At 42.9% G+C, this 23,061-nt stretch overlaps 1 long non-coding RNA gene across 1 annotated transcript; it reads right to left on the reverse strand.

Annotated features, from left to right (window-relative positions):
* Nucleotides 1–554: 554 nt before the first annotated feature.
* Nucleotides 555–22,012, reverse strand: LOC129050747 (uncharacterized). The gene is made up of 4 exons (XR_008514484.1): nucleotides 21,606–22,012; nucleotides 21,186–21,326; nucleotides 8,558–8,666; nucleotides 555–871 (listed from the first exon to the last, which is right to left on the reverse strand). It is a non-coding gene; the product is annotated as an uncharacterized LOC129050747 (long non-coding RNA).
* Nucleotides 22,013–23,061: the final 1,049 nt, after the last annotated feature.

The raw sequence follows: 23,061 nt of genomic DNA on the forward strand, positions 1-23,061 counted from the left end.
TCTTCTTATTTGGCTGTGTTTTCACATTTGTGAATTAAGAGAATTGAAATATGTGATCTCTGTTGATCCTTCCCAATTTGTCATTCTCTGAATATCAGGGCACTCATATCAGCCTCATTCTTATCACCCAGGTCCAATCCCAGCAGATCTATGAAATCCTAATCATAATAGACCTGCCCTTCAAAAGGCCCTTCAGGGGAGCACCATGCCTTTCTAGCTGTGCTTCCCAAGTGGTTTCCCTCACCCAAGGGCCCCCCGCTGCCCTGCCCTGGGCATCTGCACTGCCTGTCCTCCCCATGTCATGTGACACAGTGAGCTTTTATTATTTGAAAACCACTCCCCTTGAAGTTTATATTCACCTCCAAGTGGTGAGTACAGAATGCCTTTGTATTTTCTTATCTGAAGATGGAGATATTGTTTCCAATGAGAAAATTGAGCACAGAGGGTGCTAGAAGAGCCTTATGGAACTGAAAACAAAAGTCAAGGAATCTGAGAATGAGAAGTAACTTGAGAGATCATCTAGTCCAATCCCTTCTTTTTATCCAGTCCTTTTATTTTACAGGAAAAAAAGCCTGAGGCCCAGAAACATTAAGTGACTTTCCCAAGGTCTCACAGCTGGTTGATGGCCTGGCCAGAACCCAGGTCCCTCGACTCCCAGCCATGATACCATATAGCTTTCTCATACCTCAGCAAAAGCCAGCTTTTCTCTGCATATTTCTTAAAGATCCCAAGAGATGATGGATGTGCTGATGCCTTTAAGAGTCCACTTCACTGTCTCAGTCTTCACAGTTAAAATGTTCGTCGCCAGTTGGCCCAGTTCACTGCAGCTCAAACTCAGTTCTTCCAGTCTTTTCTCAAACTTTACCCAAAGCTGTGAGGTCATAATGAAGAAAATAGTATAACACACCTGCAGGTCTTTTTACTAAACTATTGATAGATATTTGATACAAATCACTAAGCAGCATGATAAATGAAAACGTTTATCCCTTTAAGGATCCCACCTTTCTTGCACATGTGGTTTCATCCTTGAACTTGAGCCTCACTGGTCAGAACCACAGGAGCGACCAAGGGCTCTGATACAGACTCTCATTACCCAATTTATCTGAGCTAGCAACAGTTTGTTCTTTTCAAAGATTCAGCAATGCTTTTATTGCTTTTTTAAGCTCTTTTTTCCTCCTTCCAAATTTGTGTGTTTGGGGGAAGGGCAGGGAAAGGGGTTTAAATCCTTAAGTGTTTCTGTGAACCAGAAGTGACTAGGGCAGGGTTACCAGCAGAAGGTCAGATGACATTTGTTTGGATGCATTCTATTTAAGCAACCTTCTATTCATCATGTTTTAACAAAATGGAACTTCTATAGTGCATCCATTTTATTTTCCCTTAACCCTATTCACAAGCCTTTTGGAACAATTACCAGGAATCAGCCCTGTGTTGGGTGCTGTTGTACAAATGCCCTCAGACTAGCGTGAGAGGCAGAAGGAATTACATAAATGCTATAGCACAGACGTGTGGAAAGGGTCTGGGGCTCAAGAAAAGCCACCCAGGAGCTGCAGACAATTCACATAAAAAAAGTATAGAGAAAGTGAAATCAAAACAATGCTTTCTAAAATTTAAAATGGGGCTTCCAAATTTGAAATGGGGGATGTTCGTCTGGACTTGGCAATTGCCATAAATTGGCATTTTACAGACTTTTCTTTCAAAAATTAATAAAGAAAAGTGTAAGAAAGAACATTTCAATTGCTTTTACCACCCACAGACAACCATTATTGGATGATTTTTTTGCAAATGTTTCTCCATTTTATTTATTTATATGGTGGAGATCAAACATGTAAAATTTTGTTTCCTAAGTTTTTCTTTGTTTTTACCTAACAAGCATTTTTCCACTTTATGGCAAACCTTCATATGCATTATTATTATTATTATTATTTAAGACGGAGTCTCACTCTTGCCGAGGCTGGAGTGCAGTGGTGCCGTATGCATTATTTTAATAGCTGCAGGATATTCTGTTTTGCGGGTAAATTATATTTTATTAGGCCATTTTCTATTACTGGATAATATGTGGATATACTCTAATAGTAACACACATTCATAGGCTTTCTCACAAAAAATCATCATTACAAATTTCAAATTTCTACAATTGCCCATGGAGGACAACTAAAGCCTTGGCTAAAAACTTAGCGACTAACTGTGAAACACAGACACATCCTCAGTAAGTTCTTTACTTGTCCAGAACACCCACCTCCAGCCATGTCACAGAAACATGTACAACTCTTCCTTAGAGAAGAGGCTCTACCCCTTCATTTTCTTGTCTCTATTGTAGGTAATATATTTGACACTAGGAGAGAAAACACGGAGGATACAGAACCAGGTTTCATTGCCTAGACTTTGATTTTAGTGACATTGTTCAGTGGCATATGTAACTTCCATTTGAATTTCCGCAAAGATTCACCGAGCATTTCAGGTTCCTGCAAAGTATGGGTGTTCTGTCAAGCTTACCTGTCATGTTTGAATTGTTTCATATACTTTCTTTGTAATGTGTGATAATCAAGCCTTCAATGTGATATAAGATTTTTAAAATCATTTGAAGGGTTGATTTGTTACCCTTTAAAAGTCCAGCATATGATTCAGTGAGTTCATTGTCAATTAAAAAGTAGTTGTCTCTTCCCTGTTTTCATTCAGCACCTCAGTGTGAATATATAGAGCTTTGAAACATATTTGTTTTAATGTAAATTGCTTAGATGCAGTATAAAGGAACATGGCTCTTTCCAGTGCTGAGAGAGCAGTTGTGAAGGCCAAGATTAATTAGACCTCCATCATTTTAGAAGATGAAAAGTTGTTTTGGGAGAAGGATAGCTCTGACCCATTAGATGAAATCATTCATGACATCAGTGCCCCCCAAATAGCCATTTGTAACTAAGTGCAAATGACCTATGAGTTCTTAGGAAAGAAAAACCTTTCACCTAAGTTGTGTCAACACCATGACAAAATAACTAATTAAAAGGTGAGAAAATCAATCAGTTATCTATGTGATACCTAACAGCCATTTTAACAGATGGTTTTAACTGAGTGGTACAGGGTTTTGGCACCATGTGGCAACTAGCTAAAAATGTACTTAATATTATATCATTTATTTGGTTCCTAGTATACTTGCCCTTTGCTTTATATAAAACTAATATATGAAAATCTGGATTTATTTTAAAAAGATATCTTGCCACGAAGGTATTTGTTTTATAGAAATATTTACCTCCAGATTTCTTTCTCTAATAAGATGGTGAATTTAAAATACTGTGTTATTTAGAAACATTGCATTTACATTTCATTTATTGTATAAAGCAAATTGCATTAAATCTTTGCCACTTGACCCAAAGGCCAAAAATTGACATGAAAACAATTTGGACTGAAGATCACCAAACCTGGGGTTCACTCCTGCCTACTGGCAATTCCAATGCCTTCCCCTAGCCCTGGATTTAGGAAAGCACAGACTGTTAAAAGCTAAAAGTTTTTGTAGAGGCTACTCAGTCCCACCTCTCTGGGATAAATCCCTATTCCACCAAAGACCAGCCAGTCATCAAAGATGAGAGAAGGCATCCCTGTACAGTAGTGACAAAAAGCTGGCTTTAGGTGTGGCTCGTGGAATCAGTCTAACTACTAGACAAGTCACATCTCGTATATGTTTGGCTTATTTTTCTTCTTTTTGGGGCTACAAGGAAGGTTTGGAGAAATTATTTCCATCATACCTTTCCATTAGTCTTTTTCCATTTCTGGCCAGTAAGTAATCCCTTTCCTGAAAACAGTCCCTTTGTTTTATCAAGTGGTCTGATGAAGTACTGCGAACCGTGGCTCTTGCGTTTTTTGCACCATGGGTTTTAAAATCAGTCCTGTACCTCCCAGAAGGTAATATTACCCAAGGGAAGGGAAAAGATTAATTAGTGACCTTTCACTCTGTTAAAATAGGATGAGTATGTTGCTGGTAAAGGCAGAAACACTTCCAACTGTGGTCTCTTAGAGATTCGCCGGGAGCCTTTAGAAGCACCTGCCTTCCAAGGCGGGGCCACAGCTTGGAGTGTTCGGCACTTGGGGACGGGTGGGGCTTGTTCAACCCAAAGATATGTGCAATGAATGGATCCACACATTGGAAATACGTATCCAAACTGCAACAGTAAAATCATATTGCTGGGCACGATGACTCATGCCTGTAATCCCAGCATTTTGGGAGGCCGAGGCGGGCGGATGATGAGGTCAGGAGTTCGAGACCAGCCTGGCCAATATGGTGAAACCCCCTCTCTACTAAAAATACAAAAATTAGCCGGGCGTGGTGGCGTGTGCCTGTAGTCCCAGCTACTCAGGAGGATGAGGCAAAAGAATCGCTTGAACCCGGGAGATGGAGTTTGCAGTGAGCTGAGATTGCGCCACTGCACTCCAGCCTGGGTGACAGAGTGAGACTCCATCTCAAAAAAAAATCATATTTTATAAATTAAAATTGTGTTTACTTACTGTGACTACTGTTGACTTTATTCAGAAATCATTTTCATAGGCTTCCTTAGCAAAAAAAAAAAAAAACCATATCTATGGATAATGTCTCAATCTTCTGTATATATGTGTTATTCATATGTAAATATTTAGATTTTTAAAAATTACTATGTTTTTTAAAAAATAATTCAATGCAAGCCTGATTGTGAAAATGGTGTATAGCATTGTGTTGTGATCTCAATTCCCAAAATGCTTTTTATGTCCGATCTGGAAGAATACAATAAATTAACTGAACGTGTGTGCGGATCATGCCTGTGTGCCGATTTTCCTGTGTTTATGAAGAGAAATCAGTACTGTTCATTAATTAAAAGGTATTATTAATACTCTGATGATCTCCCACAGAAGTTATATCTCCTGATGAAGTTAATTTTAAAAAATAAATCAACAACCTAGATTGTTGCCGGAGTGAGAGCCTTCAGATGCTGGAAAGGCTGTGTCTGGCGGTTAGATCAATGGCTACAGCAAGTCCCATAGAAACACTTGAGCGTTAAGTACTGAGATGCTTGAAGCCTAATCTGAAATGAATTAGGTAGCTTTTTAATCTTCACTTAAAAGATTAAGCCCTCCTTCTGTGGAAACAACACATCAGATGGACAAATCAATCTTCTCAGATGCAGAGCGGCTGCTGCCGCAGAATCGCTCGCTTCCCCTCTTTGAACACAGAGGGGCGCCACTCCTCGCCAGGCACCTGCTCCCGCCGACTCCCGCGGGCGTGCTAGGCTCCCCTGCTCTGAGCTGGCCGCATCAGTGGGCTGGAATCTGGCTCCATCGTAGGTTCAATTTAGGGTTTGACTCTGGGCTTTAGAGGGGCCTGGGTTTTAGAGGGGCCTGGGACAGCTGTGAGGAGGGGCAGGAGGGTGGGGTCCGAGCTGCTGACTAGGAAGGCACCCGCACCTGGGCTGGGAGCCCAGGGCGAACTGTTGCAAAAACAGATGTGGGCTCCAGCTCATGAGTCTTGCAGGTGTCCGCGCTGCTCTGAAGCTAGAGCCTGGCTCCTGTCCTCGCCTCTGCCCTGATGCCCCCAGCTTCCTGGGGTCCCGTGTGTCAGGGGCCCATGTCATATCTTTTGGCCCAAGGCCTCTGGGATGCCCCTGATCCCACAGGGCTGGCAGGGATCGGGATCGGTGCTTTGTAGGTATCCTGGCAGAACAGCCCAAAGACGTCTCTAACCCAATGGCCAGGGGACCCCATTTCACCACAGTAGGCTCCCCTGGAAGACGCTTGCACACCTGTCTCAGTTGTCACCTCTCCTATCCTCTTCCCCCATAACTCCCCGCCCCCCACACTCCCCCCAGGGATCTGGGGACTCAGCTGGCTCATTTCCCACCAGTAACCGAGTTCAGCTGCACCATTTACCAAACGCCAACTGGGCAGACACTGTGGGTGTTTAGGGTGACCGGTTTTAGGATAAAAGAGAAAAGGGGGCTAGAGGGAAGGCGGGGGCACGTCCTGGCACTAAACTGTGCAAGGATTGCACCATCCCGAGGGGCTGGGACAGCGTGGGCAGCCCCGGAACACCTGAAGAGAAAAGTCTTGATCGGAGTCTTATCTTATGTCGATCCACCTGGCTGAAGCCGGGAGCATTCGCAGGAGAGGGCGAGCTGAAGACAGGCGATCCCATGAAGAGGCTGTTGGAATATGCCCAAAACCCACAAAGCCATGCCTGAGAAAGAATCAGCTCAGGCTGGAGGAGGGAGAACGAGTCAAAGCTGACACCAGGTTTCTGGCTTGGGAACCGGGGGGGTGTCACTTGCACTCACTAAGATAAGGAACACAGGGGTGTGGCAATTTGGAGAAGACAGGTGAGTTACTCCATTCATTCATTCATTCACTCATTCATTCATTCCACAGGTGCTTATGGTGGGCTCTGCACTGTTCTGCCGGGTGGGAGTGCAGTGGTGAACCAAAGTCCCTACTCTTGCAGAGCTCACCTCAGACAACGTCACAAGAAAAGGGACAGATGGCGGAACCCTGGGAGGAGCAGCAGCTCGTGTTCCTGAACAACCTTACCAGAGAGACAGCTGAAATGGGAGCTTTGTCCCAAACCAGCCAAGACTTCAAGCACCATTCATTCCTCATAACTCAGGTCTCAGCTACACTTCATCGTCAGAGAAGGATTCACAACTATCCCACACCAAGCTCAATTAAGTCACAGCCTCTGACCCTTCACATCGCTTGCCTCTCTCTGAAATTATCTTGCTTATTTATGTGTATGTTTATTACCCATCTTTCCACTGGAATCTAAGCCTTGTGATGTCAGGCTGTTAAGATTTCAGTCCCTGGTGAAAACATGTCCAGGATACCCTTTCTCCCCTTTGCCCAGCAAGAGTGGACTGATTAAATTTGGACCTGAGGTTTCTATGAATATGAAACCGAGTTGTTCTGACTAGAGTGAGCCACGGCCTCCCAGTGCTGCCAGTTACAGGAAGTGACTTGCCTTCTCCCATCAGCCCAAACCGGGAACCTTTATCACAGAACCCAAGAGTGAGGGGAGGGTCAGGCTGGTTGGACAGTGGCTGTATCATGGGATGCATCAGGAGACTTTTACGGCCCTCTCCTTTCCCTTATATCCCATTGTCTTAGATCACGTGGACTTGCCTTTTCCCTAATGCCGCCCCCTCACCGCTCTTCATAATTGAGGAAATTGTGTCAATAAATCGACCAAAGAGATGCAGGTTGTGCTCCATGATAATTAATAAATGCTAGTGATTCAGACCAACTTGAATTTACATGGATCAACTCCTATTGTGTTTTGTAACCTCAAATGCGTGAAATTGATTATCCCCCCTAAAATAATATATACAGATATGTGTGTATATACATATTTGTTTATTTCTATTTTGTTATTGGTGAAATTTAAAAAAGTTTAAATGAATCACAGTTTAAAAAAATGTTCTAGAAATGGAGCTTGGAGTGGGTAGTGCCCCACATGCTTTACACACATTGATATTCCAAATAGACCTGATAATTAAAGACCTTTTTAATTGTTTGATTTTTGGCCATTTTGGACTTTTGACTGAAAAATGGAAAGACATTTTAAACCTAAACTCTGAAACTAAGCTACTTTATCATTCCTTTAAAATGCTTTCCAAAAGTGAAGTTGATACAAGCACAATCAGGGGAGGAGTGGTCAGAAACCAGCTGCCTAGACTTCCATTTGTGCGTGTCCTCTAATATGGTGCCAAAACATTCAAAACATGGAGTGCCCTCCCTGAGAACATGGAGTGAAAATCAATTTTACAAGGGAAATTAAGCGTCCTGAGTTGTTTCCATGAAGTGGTGGCCCAGTTGCATATTCAGTTAGAAAAACTATTTTCTGCTATACTCTAGCAATGGAGGGAGAAAGAGAATACATTAAAATAGAGGATACTTACTCTGTATATTACTAAATTAAGTACCCTCCAAATATGATGTATTTGTAACTATCGGACAGAAAACATCAGAAGTGACTCAATTAACAACACCCAGGCTAACCCCATCCCCCTCTGGTGATGCACACAGTAATGGTGCTGTCCTTCTGGGAAATATTTCGCTAGTATGAAGCTATACCACCTTCTCCCCCTCCTGACTCTCACTGATGCTTCCTAGAACACGGACTGACAGCCACAGGCAGCTTTGACTCTTGTTAAGATTTTGTGTTTGTTTCTATCATTATACCATGTGGTGTTCAAGTGCATTTGTCCTTCCTACCTGCCCCCATTAATATTGCCTGGCAACAATAACCACAGCCCGTTCCTTCCATGCCTTGCCCCAATGGGATCAGTTCACTAGTCATGGCAGAGTGGACTTATTTTAAATGTCCCACTGACTCCCGGACACTGGCTGGACACCAGCTCCTAGCCAGGAGCCTGCAGGCACCATGACCCTGTCATTATGATAGCATACAGCTTTAGGAGGTGGTGGAAGTTGGCAAAATTAGTCGAAACCATTGGAAAGATTGAATGCAGGTGTGTTCGTCCATTTTCACACTGCTATAAAGAAACACCCAAGACTGGGTAATTTATAAAGGAAATAGGTTTCATTGACTCACAGTTCCATGTGGCTGGGGAGGCCTCAGGAAACTTATAGTCATGGCAAAAGGTGAAGGAGAAGCAAGCACATCTTCACAAGGTGGCAGGAAACAGAAAATGAAGAAGGAACTGCCAAACAGAAAACCATCAGATCTCGTGAGAACTCACTCACTATCACGAGAACAGTTTGGGGGAAACCACCCCCATGATCCAACCACCTCCCATCAGGCCCCTCCCTTGACACATGGGAATTACAATTCAAAATAAGATTTGAGTGGGGACACAGAGCCAAACCATATCAGCAGGAGAAAAGCCCCCCAAAAAATGCTTTAAAAAATGTGAGAGGGTGGCTGGGTGCAGTGGCTCAAGCCTCTAATCCCAGCATCTTGAAAGGCTAAAGCAGGAGGACTGCTTGAGGTTGGGAGTTCAAGACCAGCCTGAGCAGCATGGTGAGACCTTTCTTTTCTCTTTCTTTTCTTCCTTTCTTTCCTTTCTTTCTTTTCTTTTTCCTTCCTTCCTTCCTTCCTTCCTTCCTTCCTTCCTTCCTTCCTTCCTTTCCCTCCCTTCCTTCCTCCCTTTCTTTCTTTCTTTCTTTCTTTCTTTCCTTCCTTCCTTCCTTCCTTCTTTCTTTCTTTCTTTGTCTTGCCCCGTCACCCAGCCTGGAGTGCAGTGGCATGATCTCAGCTCACTGCAACCTCTGCCTCCCAGGTTCAAGTAATTCTTCTGCCTTAGCCCCCTGCATAGCTGGGATTACAGGTATGCGCCACTATGCCTGACTATAGTAGAAACCGGGTTTCACCATGTTGGCCAGGCTGGTCTCGAACTCCTGACCTCATGATCTGCCCACCTCGGCCTTCCCAAGTGCTGGGATTTCAGATGTGAGCCACCATGCCCGGCTGCCTGATCACATTTTTAAAAGGAGTATTTACAAGCATGTACAGAAAAAAGTGGTTATCTCTGGCTGGTAGCACTACATGTGATTTTTAAAAATTATATGCTTTAAGTTTTCTAAAATGAACACGTATCATTTACTAAAAAACAAGGTAAAGGAAAAAACTCAGTGGTATATGTATCAGTATATATGTAATGCTTGCTTCTTGGATACTGTCAGGAAAACCTGAAATATCTTGAAATATAATAACAGGTTTCTCATGTATCATATAAACGCCAATGAAAACTTCAGCTTCCAGCTCCTTGTTACTCCCATAATATGTACATCAAACCTATTTTACAGAACTCTGGAGGTTAATGCTTTACTTTGAAGGAAAAAAAATAATTCTGCAGCTTATCAGGAAAAGGATATCCTCTCTGTAGTTTGAAAGGAAACTGGATACAGAGCTTTATAAAAAATGCATTAGTTGCAAGCCAAGAAGAAACCCATCTGAGGTGTAGTGCATTTCACACACCAGTTCAAAAAACAATACCGCCAAGCCCTTTGGAATTTGGAGAGAAAGACTACCTAAGAAAAATAAAACATGGGGTGGACTGTTGTAAACAAATAAGTCCAAGAACCTAATGAGTTCAGGCCATGATTGTGCTCTCATATGCTTCTTCCTAATCTATGCAGTTTTACACAGACCTGGCAGGTGACGTGCTTTGGAGAAACAGATTTGTGACTCTCAAACCATGTGTAGTGCTGATTCCCTCTGAATATTGTTAAACATGTATTGGACTTGCAGTTCATGCTGGGCACTGTTGTTTTTTGTTTTTTTTTTTTTTTGCTCTTTTTGCCCAGGCTGGAGTGTAATGGCAGCATGATCTTGGCTCACAGCAACCTCTGCTTCCCGGTTCAAGCAATCCTCCTGCCCCAGCCTCCTGAGTAGCTGGCATTACAGGCATGTGCCACCACACCTGGCTAATTTTGTATTTTTAGTAGAGATGGGTTTTCTCCATGTTGGTCAGGCTGGTCTCAAACTCCCGACCTCAGGTGATCTGCCCACTTCGCCCTCCCAAAGTGCTGGGATTACAGGCATCAGCCACCATGCCTGGACACTGGGCACTGTTCTTAAGCTTCATTCCTGCAGTTTGACTCGGGTCATCCTTGAAACTATCTGTATTAGTTAGGGTTCTCTAGAGGGACAGAACTAATAGGATGGATATATATAGGAGTTTATTAAGTATAAGCTCACATGATCACAAGGTCCCACAATAGGCTGTCTGCAAGCTGAGGAGCAAGGAAAGCCAGTTCGAGTCCTAAAACTGAAGAACTTGGAGTCTGATGCTCAAGGGCAAGAAGCATCCAGCATGGAAGAAAGATGTAGGCTGGGAGGCTAGGCCATTCTAGCCTTTTCACATTTTTCTGACTGCTTTATATCCTGGCCATGCTGGCAGATGATTAGGTGGTACCCACCCAGATTAAGGGTGGGTCTGCTTTTCCCAGCCCACGGACTCAAATGTTAATCTCCTTTGGCAACACCCTCACAGACACACCCAGGATCAATACTTTGCATCCTTCAGTCCAATCAAGTTGACACTCAGTGTTAACCATCACACCATCCTATGAAGTAGATACCACTACTGTCCCCACTTAACAGATAAAAGAGGTGAGGAACTTTGTTCTAGCTCACATAACTAAGAAGGAGTTTTTTAGCCAGGATTGAACCCAGGGAGCATGACTCCAACTCACATTCTTAGCATCTGTTTTGCCTGTCAAGTAGCCTTATTAGTGGAGAGAAGCAACCAGAATAACCCCAGTGGGGGCCCAGCCCACGTGATTTGCCTTTACAGTGATCTTTATACTTCAGTTTGCACAAAAGCATTGAACCAGGAATGACAGCCCATGTTGATTAAATGCTCCTTTTGAGCCAGGCATTGTCATAAGTATTTTACAGATAACAATTCCATTATTCATTATAAGCCTGGGAGTACTATTATCCCCATCCCCACTTCACAGTTGAGAAGACTGAGTTACAGAGAGCTTAAGTATCTTGCCCAAAGTCACGTGGTTAACAAGTAGTAGAGCCAGGATCCAACCCCAGGCCTTCTGATCTAGAGCCTGTACTACTGATCTCTGTGCTGTGGGATGTACTTCTAGGGAAATGTGTTGTATACTGGTTCTATGTCAGGCCTTGTTTGAAGTGTGTTATTTGAATCATCTCATTGGAAATGTCCCTAACACACTGCCAGAAACTGGCTGGAAAGTAGTTTCTTCAACCTAACAGCTGGTTCTCTATTAAAATGTGAGTGGGCCGAGCACGGTGGCTCACGCTTGTAATCCCAGCATTTTGGGAGGCTAAGGTGGGCGAATCACGAGGTCAATAGATCGAGACCATCCTGGCCAACATGGTAAAGCCCCATCTCTATTACAAATACAAAAATTAGCTGGGTGTGGTGGCGCATGCCTGTAGTCCCAGCTACTCAGCAGGCTGAGGCAGTAGAATCGCATGAACCCAGGAGGCAGAGGTTGCAGTGAGCCTAGATTGAGCCACTGCACTCAGCCTGGTGACAGAACAAGACTCTGTCTCAAAAAGAAAAATCAAAATGTTTCCAAGGGAACCTAGTAGAATGATTCCAAGAGGGAGCTTTGTGATCAGAATGATCAGCGTGCAAATAAATACTGGCTATACTTTTTTTTTTTTAGACAGGGTATTGCTCTGTGGCCCAGGCTGGAGTGCAGTGGTGTGATTTTGGCTCACTGCAACCTCCAGCTACCCGGTTCAAGAGATTCTCTTGGCTCAGCCTCCCCAGTAGCTGGAATTACAGGCACACGCCACCACATCTGGCTAATTTTTGTATTTTTAGTAGAGACAGGGTTTCACCATGTTGGCCAGGCTGTTGTCAATCTCCTGACCTCAAGTGATCCGCCCACCTTGGTCTATCAATCTACCATTTATTAATAAAGCTCTGGTGCCTTTTTTTTCCTTCATCCCCACCCCTCACCCCTACCCTCTCCATCATCCATCTATCCACCAAAAGAATTAGAGGACATTGAAATGGCAATCAAACTATCCCCAGAATGGTGAAAGCCACCAAAATCACTGGGAGCCCCCACTTTAGTGGGGAGACATTTGCTGCAGGTGGCTGGGGGAGCAGGAAAGAGGTGAGGCTGTTGAATGGTGCTCCTCGAAATGGGATTCCCTAGACCAGCAACACCAGCGTCACCTGGAAACATACCAGAAATGCAATGTCTCCAGCCCCAGCCCCGACCATGAGCTCAGAGGCTCTGGGAGTGGGGCTGGTGTGTTTCATGATGCCCTCCAGGTGATCCTGGTGCATATTCAAGTTTGGGAACCACAGCCCGAGGACATGTGGAAGATAAGGCGAGGCCGCAACTTCAGAGCCCTGAGTAGGATACAAGTAACTTGGAAGTAGTAATAATTAGATGGGAACTCTCTCCCTCAGTGAATTAGAGCAAATTCGGTTTTCCCTGTGATAGCATCACTGTCCCTTTCCTTCTGATGGAGACATCTAGGTGGCATGACAGAAGCATCTGAAAGGGCCAGTCCCCTGGGTGAACCTCTGGAGGTGGGTCAAGCCTCGGAGCTTGGACAGTTGGTGGTGTTGTTGGGAAAAGTTTAACACTTGGTTCCCTCTTTTAGAGCTGTTGGAATTGAGGCCCACCAAGGGCAAGGAAGAAGGAGAGCCAGGACCTGACACCAGAACCTCTGGCCACATAATCTGCCTGTCAGCACCCTTCCTCAACTCCTTCTTGGGCCCAGTTGTGTGTTCCTTGGACCTGGCTCTCTCCCCTCTCCTTGTATGCATGCTCTGGAGTGCACGTGCCCACCTAACTCTGCTGGTCTTGACCTTCACTCTGTCCTCCAGAACCACATTGAGTCCCACAAACCTTATGTTCCGGAAGGCTTCAGTTCCCCTTGGTTCCTCTAGCAGCTCTGGCAGGCGGTCAGGGGAGACAGAGGCACTGAGGGGAGGTGGAGGCACCAAAGGGAGGTGGAGCAGATAAATTTGGAAAGTTCTCCTGAAGAAGAGAGTAGGGAAGAGGAGCATGGCTTGGCAAAGAAATGTGGGAAGGCAAGACATTTGAGAAGGCATAGAGGTGAAACCGATAGATACTTAGGAAGACTATTTCTTTTTTTCTTTTTCTTTTTTTTTTTTTTTTGAGGCGGAGTTTTGCTCTGTTCCCCAGGCCCGAATGCAGTGCCCAGATATCTGCTCACTGCAAGCTCCGCCTCCCGGGTTCACGCCATTCTCTTGCCTCAGCCTCCCGAGTGGCTGGGACTACAGGCGCCTGCCACCACGCCCGGCTAATTTTTTGTATTTTTAGTAGAGACAGGGTTTCACCGTTGTTAGCCAGGCTGGTCTCGATTTCCTGACCTCGTGATCCGCCCATCTCGGCCTCCCAAAGTGCTGGGATTACAGGCGTGAGCCACCGCGCCCGGCCAGGAGACTATTTCTTAATGCAGAGGAAAAGTACTAGCAATATAAAAACAAAACTTTCACTAAAGCATATGGGCTATATGATCTCACTTTATCTTCCAAAGATGTATAGACTTACATAAGAGTCTGGAAATCAACATCAAAACATTTGCAGTGATTATCTCCGGATCCTGCAATTGCAATTTCTGTTTCCTTCGTTTCTTATTTTCTGCATTAAGCATTCATTGACTTTTTTTCAGATATAATTCACATACCATAAAATTCACCACTTTATTTTAAAGCGTGCAATTCACTGGTTTTTAGTTTATTCACAAAGTTGCACAACCATCATCACCATCTAATTCCTGAACATTTTCATAACCCCAGGAAGAAACCCTGCACCCAGGAGCAGTCTCTCCCCAACATTGCTCCATTCCCAGCCCGAGGCAACCATTAATTACTTTCTCTCCCTTTGGATTGGTCTCTTCTGGACATTTCATATAAATGGAATCATACAACGTGTGGTCTTTTGTGAATGGTCTCTTTCACTCAGTATGTTTTCAGGGTTCACCCATGTTATAGCACGTATCAGCACTTAATTGCTTCTTTTTGCCAAATACTATTTCGTTACATGGATAGACTGCATTTTGTTTATGCATTTATCAGGCGATAGACCTTTGAGTTGTTTCCACTTTTGGGCTATTATAAATAATGCTGCTCTAAGCATTTGTGTACCAGTTTTTGTGCAGACATATATATTCAGTTCTCTTGGGTATATGCCTAGGTGTGGGATTGCTGGGTCATACGGTAACTCTATGTTTTTTTTTTTTTTTTTGAGACGGTCTTGCTCTGTCTCCCAGGCTGGAATGCAGTGGCACAATCATACCTCACTGCAGCCTCAACCTCCTGGGTTGAAGCAATCCTCCCACCTTAACCTCCAGAGTAGTTGGGACTACAGACACACACCACTAACTTTTTCTTTTTTAGAGACTGAGTCTGACTCTGTTGCCCAGGCTAGTCTCAAATCCCTGGGGTCAGGTCATCCTCCTGCCTCAGCTTCCCAAACTGCTGGGATCACAGGTGTGAGCCACCATGCCTGGCCTATGTTGGACTTTTTGAGGAAACACCTGTTTTCCAAAGAATTTGAACTGTTTTACATTCCTACCAGCAATGTATGAAGGATCTGATGTCTCCAACACTTGCTAATACTTGTGATTGTCTGTTTGTTTTATTATAGCCGTCCTAGTGAGTGTGTAGTGGTATCTCGTTGTGGTTGTAATTTGCATCTCTCTGATGATTAATAATGCTGAGCATCTTTTTAAAAATATTTTTTTACATATTTTTTATCTTTGACAAATAACAATTGTATATAACTATGGGGTATGATGTGACATTTTGATATATGTGTACATTATGGAATGATCAAATCTAGCTAATTTACCTATTAATCACCTCACACACATCATTTTCTGTGATGAGAACATATGAAATACATTGTCTTAACAATTTTGAAATATACTATGTGCTATTTTTAACTACAGCCACCATGCTGTGCAATAGATCTCAAAAACTTATGCTTTATATTTAACTGAAAGTTTGTGTCTTTGACCAACATCTGATTCCCTCCCCACTCCACCATTCCCCACTCCCAGCCCCTGGTAACCACTATTCTACTTTCTACATCTAAGGGTTCAACGTTTTTAGGTTCCACATAGAAGTGAGATCACACAGGGCTGGGCAAGGTGGCGCACGCCTCTAATCCCAGCACTTTGGGAGGCCAATGCGAGTGGATCTCCTGATGTCAGGAGTTCGAGACTAGCCTGGCCAACATGGTGAAACCCCATCTCTACTAAAAATACAAAAAGTAACCAGGCATGGTGGTGTATGCCTGTAATCCCAGCTACTCGGGAGGCTGAGGCAGGAGTATCACTTGAACCTGGGAGGCGGAGGTTGCAGTGAGCCGAGGTTGTGCCATTGCCTCCAGCCTGGGTGACAAGAGCAAAACTCCATCTCAAAAAAAAAAAAAAAAAAAAAGAAGAAGAAGAAGAAGTGTGGTCACACAGTATTTGTCTTTTTGTACCTGGCTTATTTTACTTGGCATAGTGTCCTCCAGGTTCATCTGTCTTGTCACAAATGACAGGATTTCCTTCTTTCTAATAGCTGAATATGCCCCCATTGTGTACATAAACCACATTTTCTTTATCCATTGATGGACACTTAACTTGATTTCCCATCTTGGCTGCTGTGAATAGTGCAGCCATGAACATGAGAGTGCAGTTATCTCTTCAACAGACTGATTTCAATTCCTTTGGATATATACCCAGTAGTAGAATTGCTGGATCATGTTCTATTTTTTGGTTTTGGGGGATCTTCCACACTGTCTCCCATAGCAGCTGTACCAGTTTACATTCCCACCAACAGTGAACAAGGGTTCCTTTTTCTCTGCATCCTTGGCTACACTTGTTTTCTTTGATCTTTTTGATAATGGCCATCCTAACAGGTGTGAGGTGACAGCTCCTTGTGGTTTTCACTCGCAATTCTTTTTATTTCAGTAGCTTTAGGGGTACAAGTAGTTTTTGGTTATATGGATGAATTGTACAGTGGTCAAGTCTGAGATTTTAGTGTACTCATCACCCAAACAGTGTAAACTGTACCCAATTATGCAGTTTTTCAGTCCCTCACCCCCTCCCACCCTCCTCCTTTCTGAGTCTTTGATGTCCATTATACCATTGTATATGCCTTTGCAAACCCATAGCTTAGCTTCCACTTATGAGTAACAACATGTGGTATTTGGTTTTCCATTCCCAAGTTCCTTCACTTGGAATAATGGCCTTCAGCTTTATCCAAGTTGCTGCAAAAGACATTCTTTCTTTCTTTTTTATGGCTGAGTAGTATTCTCTGGTATATGTATATTACATTTTCTTTACCCATTCATCACCTGATGGGCACTTAGGTTGATTCCTTATCTTTGCAATTGTGAATTGTACTGCAATAAACATATGCATTCAGGTGTCTTCCTGACAGAATGACTTCTTTTCCTTTGGGTGGATACCCAGTAGTGTGATTGCTGGATCACATGGTTGATCTGCTTGTAGTTCTTTGAGAAATCTCTATGCTGTTTTCTGTAGAGGTTGTACTAACTTACATTACCACCAGCAGGATATAAGTATTCCCTTTTAACTGTGTCCACAGCAGCATCTATTGCTTTTTGACTTTTTAATAATGGCTATTCTGGTTGGAGTAAGGAGGTATGTCACAGTGGTTTTAATATGCATCTCCCTGATGATTAGTGAGGTTGAGCATTTTTTCATTTGTATATCTTCTTTTGAGAAATGTCTATTCATGTCATTTGCCTACTTTTTGATGGGATTATTTGTTTTTTCCTTGCTGATTTGTTTGAGCTCCTTGTAGATTCTGGATATTAGGCCTCTGTCAGATATATAGTTTGCAAATATTTTCTCCCATTCTGTGAATCATCTGTTTATTCTGCTGATTATTTCTTTTGCTGTGCTGAAGGTTTTTAGTTTAATTAGGTCCCATGAATTTATTTTTGTTTTTATTGCATTTGCTTTTGGGATCTCAGGCACAAATTCCTTGCCTAGGCCAATGCCCAGAATAGTTTTTCCTAGTTTTTCTTCTAGAATTTTTATAGTTTCAGGTCTTAGATTCAAGTCTTTAACCCATCTTGAGTTGATTTTTATATGTGGTGAGAGATAGGGATCTAGTTTTATTCTTTTACATGTGGTTATCCAGTTTTCCCAGGATTATTTGTTGAATAGAGTGTCCTTTCTTCAATTTATGTTTTTGTATGATTTCTTGAAGATCAGTTGGTTGTAAGTATTTGGCTTTATTTATGGGTTATCCATTCTGTTCCACTGGTCTATGTATCTACTTTTATATCAGTACTATGCTGTTTTGATAGCTATAGCCTTGCAGTATAATTTGTAAAGTAGTATGATGCCTCCAGATTTGTTCTTTCACTTAGGATTGCTTTGAACTATTTGGGCTCTTTTTTGGTGCATATGAATTTTAGGATTGTTTTTTCTAATTCTGTGAAAAACAAAGTTGGTATTTTTATAGGAATTACATTGAATCTGTAGATTTCACTGGGCAGTATGGTCATTTTCATGATACTGATTCTTCCAATCCATGAGCATGGGATGTGTTTCGATTTGTTCGTGTCATCTACAGATTCATTCAGCAGTATTTTGTAGTTCTCCTTGTAGAGATCTTTCATCTTCGTGGTTAAGTATATTCCTAGGGTTGTTTTTGTTTTCTTTTGTTTTTTGCAGCTATTGTAAAAAAGATTGAGTTCTTGATTTGATTCTCAGGTTGGCCATTGATGAGTAGCAGTGCTACTGATTTGTATACATTGATTTTGTAACCTAAGACTTTATTGAATTCATTTATCAAATCTAGAAGTCTTTTGGAGGAGTCTTTAGGGTTTTCTATGTATACAATCATATCCTCAGCAATTTGGATGTCCTTTCTTTCTTTCTCTTGCTTGATTGCTCTGGCAAGGATTCCTTAATTTGCATTTCTCTGACCTCAACATCTTTATCTGTGCTTATTGCAAAATAGAATTCTTGTTTTTTTATTTTTTTATTTTTATTTTTTGAGACAGAGTCTCGCTCTGTCACCCAGGCTGGAGTGCAGAGGCAAGATCTTGGCTCACTGCAACCTCTGCCTCCCAGTTTCATGTCATTCTCCTGCCTCAGCCTCCCAAGTAGCTGGGATTACAGGTGCCTGCCACCACGCCTGGCTAATTTTTTTTTATATTTTTAGTTGAAGGAGGGTTTCACTGTGTTAGCCAGGATGATCTCAATCTCCTGACCTTGTGATCCACCCGCCTCGGCCTCCCAAAGTGCTGGAATTACAGGTGTGATATAATTCTTATTTCTGTCTTGCTTAAGAGGATACTGATCCTCCAAAAGGTTATGTGCCTTCCCAAAAATCACGTAGTAAAAATAGAATAATTGTTTAAATGCAGGCTCTGGAGCCCAAATCCTGGCCTTTCTACTTGTTAGCTGTGACGCTCAGGCCTCAGTTACCTCATCTGTAAAATGGGAGCAATCATAACTGCCTAAAAATGTGTTGTGAGATTCAGAGATAAAATTTGTCAAATTACCACCACCATCTGACCCCTAAGAGAGTCACTCTATAAATGGCAGCATGATTATCATTTTCAGACAAGGTAGGGTGAAGGCTGCATGATGTGAGGCAGACTCTCCTGACCATTGCTGCCTCTGCATGTTGGTGGACTGGCCTCTCCCTTTGCTGAATGTTTTTCCCACAGATATTAGATAAAATCCAGAGTTCTCATTCACGGAGGGAGACAGACAAATGGGAAATCTGTATCTCTCTTGATCCCAGATCAGTTGTTTAGAGAGCCCAAATAACCTGCCGTGGTGTTACCTGAGAGCCGGCATCAGAATGAAAAACAAAAAAAAGAGCTCTTATTTTTTGGAATGATCTTTGTTTTTGTCAGTCCAGGTTGCTGTCACAAATTACCATAGGCTGGGGGGCTTAAACAATGAAACATTTATTTCTCATAGTTCTGGAGGCTGGAAGACTGAGATCAGGGGGCCAACATGATTGGGTTCCTGACAAGGTCCCTGTTCCTGATTCACAGACAGCTGCCTTCTCATTGTGACCTTACATGGTGGAGAGCAGAGAGAGAAGCAAGCGCTTTCCTTTTCTTTTTTTTTTTTGACATAGAGTCTCAGTCACTCTGTCACCCAGGCTGGAGTGCGGTGGCACAATCTTGGCTCACTGCAACCGCTGCCTTCCATGCTCAAGTAATTCTCCTGCCTCAGCCTCCCAAATAGGTGGGACTACAGGCATGCACCACCATGCCCGGCTAACTTTTGTATTTTTAGGAGAGACAGGGTTTTGACGTGTTGGCCAGACTGGTCTTGAACTCCCAACCTCCAGTGATCCACTGTTTTGGCCACCCAAAGTGCTGGGATTACAGGTGTGAGCCACCTCACCTGGCCTTTCCTGTCTTTTTTATAAGGGCACTAATTCCATCATAAGGGCCCACCCTCATGATCTAATCACCTCCCAAAGGCCCTACCTTCTAATATCATCCTGTTGGGGGTTAGGATTTCAACATGTGAATCTGCAGGGGACATACAAATGCAGTCAATAACCATCAGAATCCCAGTGGGCTCCTTCTAGCCAATGGTCATTGGTCCAACTTTAGTGTTCCGTGCTACAATATGACACAGTGATATGGAAAAAAAAGGATAATAATATTATTATAATTATTACCATGAGCCAGGCATGGTGGCTCACACCTGTAATCTCAGCACTTTGGGAGGCCAATGCAGGCAGATGACTTGAGGTCAGGAGTTCAAGACCAGCCTGGCCAACATGGTAAAACACCGTCTCCACTAAAAATACAAAAATTAACTGGGTGTGGTGGCGCACACCTGTAATCCCAACTACTCAGGAGGCTGAAGCAGGGTAGTGCCTTGAACCTGGGAGGCAGAGGTTGTAGTGAGCTGAGACCGTGCCACTGTACTCCAGCCTGGGCAACAGAGCAAGACCCTGTCTCAATAAAAGTAATTAATTAATTAATTAATTAATTTTAAAAAATCATTATAGAATTTGGAAAGATTGGGGCACTGGTAGTTCAATTCAGCTGGGTTTTCTGATCTTGGAATTCACAAGTTATCAAGCCAAATGCTGCAGCTACACAGGGAAGATGGAAAACGTGAAACCTCTGCGTGTTTCCTCACCTTGCCTGCTAACTAGCCCCTCCGTCCTGCCAGTTCCATGCTGGGGGCGTAGGGAGACAACATCCCTTCTTAGAACTGAGAGAGAACACATGCTAAGGAGGTCTGAGACTTTCTTTCCTTTTTTCCCCAACAAATTTAATTCTTTTCCAAAGATGGAATATAAACATGCAAAGATTCTCTGTAATAATGATGATATATGAGCTACCATTTATTGGATTCTTAACCCTGGGTAGGCCCACACAGATCTCTCAGCATGCATTATTCCATTTAATACTTGCAGAAAGCCCTGAGTTCAGAACCGATGCTAGAGATGGAGAAAATGAGGGCTAGAGGCAAATAACTCAAGTATTATAACATTGCCCCAAAGCTGAAATTCTTAACCATCCATCGTGACATCTAAAATCCTGGCCTCCTTCCTTTCTGCTGAGTTTCTCTGGCTCTACACCTGAATAAAAGTTTCAATAAACACCACCAGGTGTCATCTACTATTTTTTCACAAATAATTCAAGGTACAGTTTATCATCCTCTGAATGCTAACAAATTCTGGAGATGCAAAACCTACAGGGTATGTATAAAAAATTTGACTCACCAGTGTAAATATGAATTCAATGCTGTTTAAAAAATGAACAACCTTGTTTCTCTAAGTTGTTGTGTTACTTCTTCTCCTGGATTTTTTATTGGCTCTCTGATGCCAATAGGAACCTGTTCTAAAACTGCCCCGAGAAAGACTCTGTAAGCAAATAAATCTGAAGTTAGCCATGCTTTTAATTTGTGTCTAGAAGTGAGATTTTCTTTTTCTAAACAGGACGTGTTTCCAAAAGAAAGCTTAGTGTGTTTTGTATTCTAAAAGATGTCTGCTTCTGTGATTCAAAGGACAGTAAAACCAATTCTGCTTGTAACTGGCCAATTTCAGTTCCTGTGAAAGACCAGTGGAGGAAGTGGTTTGTGAATAGAATTTGAATAAAGCATATCACTAAATCTCAAAGAGAATCAATAGATTCTAATGTACCTTTTCTTGCATTGCATCAATAAAGCAACACTCTTATGAAGGCACTGCAATCTTTTCTTCTCTTGTTAGTTTGAAAGCTTGTTTTTTGTTGTTGTTTATTGGCCTTTGGATGGTCTACCCTAAGGACTAAATCGTTTGGTTCTGCAATGCATCATTGCTGCAACCACACCTTAAGGCTCAGAACACCTAGGGAGATAAATAGAAGTTATTTTTGTCATCTGGACTTTATCAATAAATTTCAACTTGGAAAGATTACATGACATGCCCTGAGTCCCACATTCAGCCACAATGGGAAGGCTGAGCACAGTTCTACGCTGAGCCTTAACATACCAAAGACAGGAAGAATCTGGGGGATCCCAGGCTCATCCCTTACTTTACTGCTGATCTCAAAGACAATCAATAGAGGCCCGGCACAGTGGCTGACACCTGTAATCCCAACAATTTTGGATGCTGAGGCAGGCGGATCAGTTGGGGCCAGGAGTTCGAGACAAGCCTAGCCATCTCTACTAAAAATATAAAAATTAGCTGGGCATGGTGGCAGGTGCCTGTAATCCTAGCTACTCAGGAGGCTGAGGCACAAGTATCACTTGATCCCAGGAGGCAGAGGTTGCAGTGAGCCAAGATCGCACCACTGCACTCCAGCCTGGGTGACAGAACAAGACTCCGTCTCAAAAAAAAAACAAACAAACAAACAAACAAAAAAAAACAAAAGAGAGAGAGAGAGAGAGAATCAGTAGATTCTAATGTAGTTTTCATTGCATTGCATCAATAAAGCAATGTCATTATGAAGACATTGCAATCTGTGTTCTCTTGTTGGTCTGAAAGCTTGTTTGTTGTTGTTGTTGATCAGCCTCTGGATGGTCTGTCCTAAGGACTAATTTGCTTGGTTCTGCAGAAGCCAGTAGGGTTAGGGGCTGTTACAGGCTGAATTATGTGCCCCCTTCAATCTCCTAGAACTCATATGTTGAAATGCTAAGTTCTGGTGCCTCAGAATGCAAGCGGGTTTGGAGATAGGGTCTTTGCAGAAATCATTAATTTAAAATGAAGACATTAGAGTGGGCCCTAATCCTAATTCTAAAACCTGGTGTTCCAATTACAAGAGGAAGATTTTGACAGAGATACACAAGGAGGGAAGATAAGTGAGAAGCCACGGGGAAAAGACGGCCATCTGCAAGCCCAGAAGAGAGGCCTAGAGCAGACCCTTCCCCCACACCCTCAGAAGAACCAGCCCTGCATACACCTTGACCTGGACTTCCAGCCTCCAGAACTGTGAGAAAATACATTTCTGTTGCTTTAAGTGACTGCAGCCTGAGCATACCAATACCTGGGCCATTGCAGCTGCCTTACCCATGATGATTCAGAGGCCTGAGGTGTCCTGATGCTGAGCTCTATACCCCAAGATGGTGCCTCTGAAGCTAACAGTGCCAAATCCAGAAACCACAGACTGACCAGTTGT

The sequence above is a fragment of the Pongo abelii genome, chromosome 18 (assembly GCF_028885655.2).
Source record: "Pongo abelii isolate AG06213 chromosome 18, NHGRI_mPonAbe1-v2.0_pri, whole genome shotgun sequence".
In the NCBI taxonomy this organism is placed as follows: Eukaryota; Metazoa; Chordata; class Mammalia; order Primates; family Hominidae; genus Pongo; species Pongo abelii.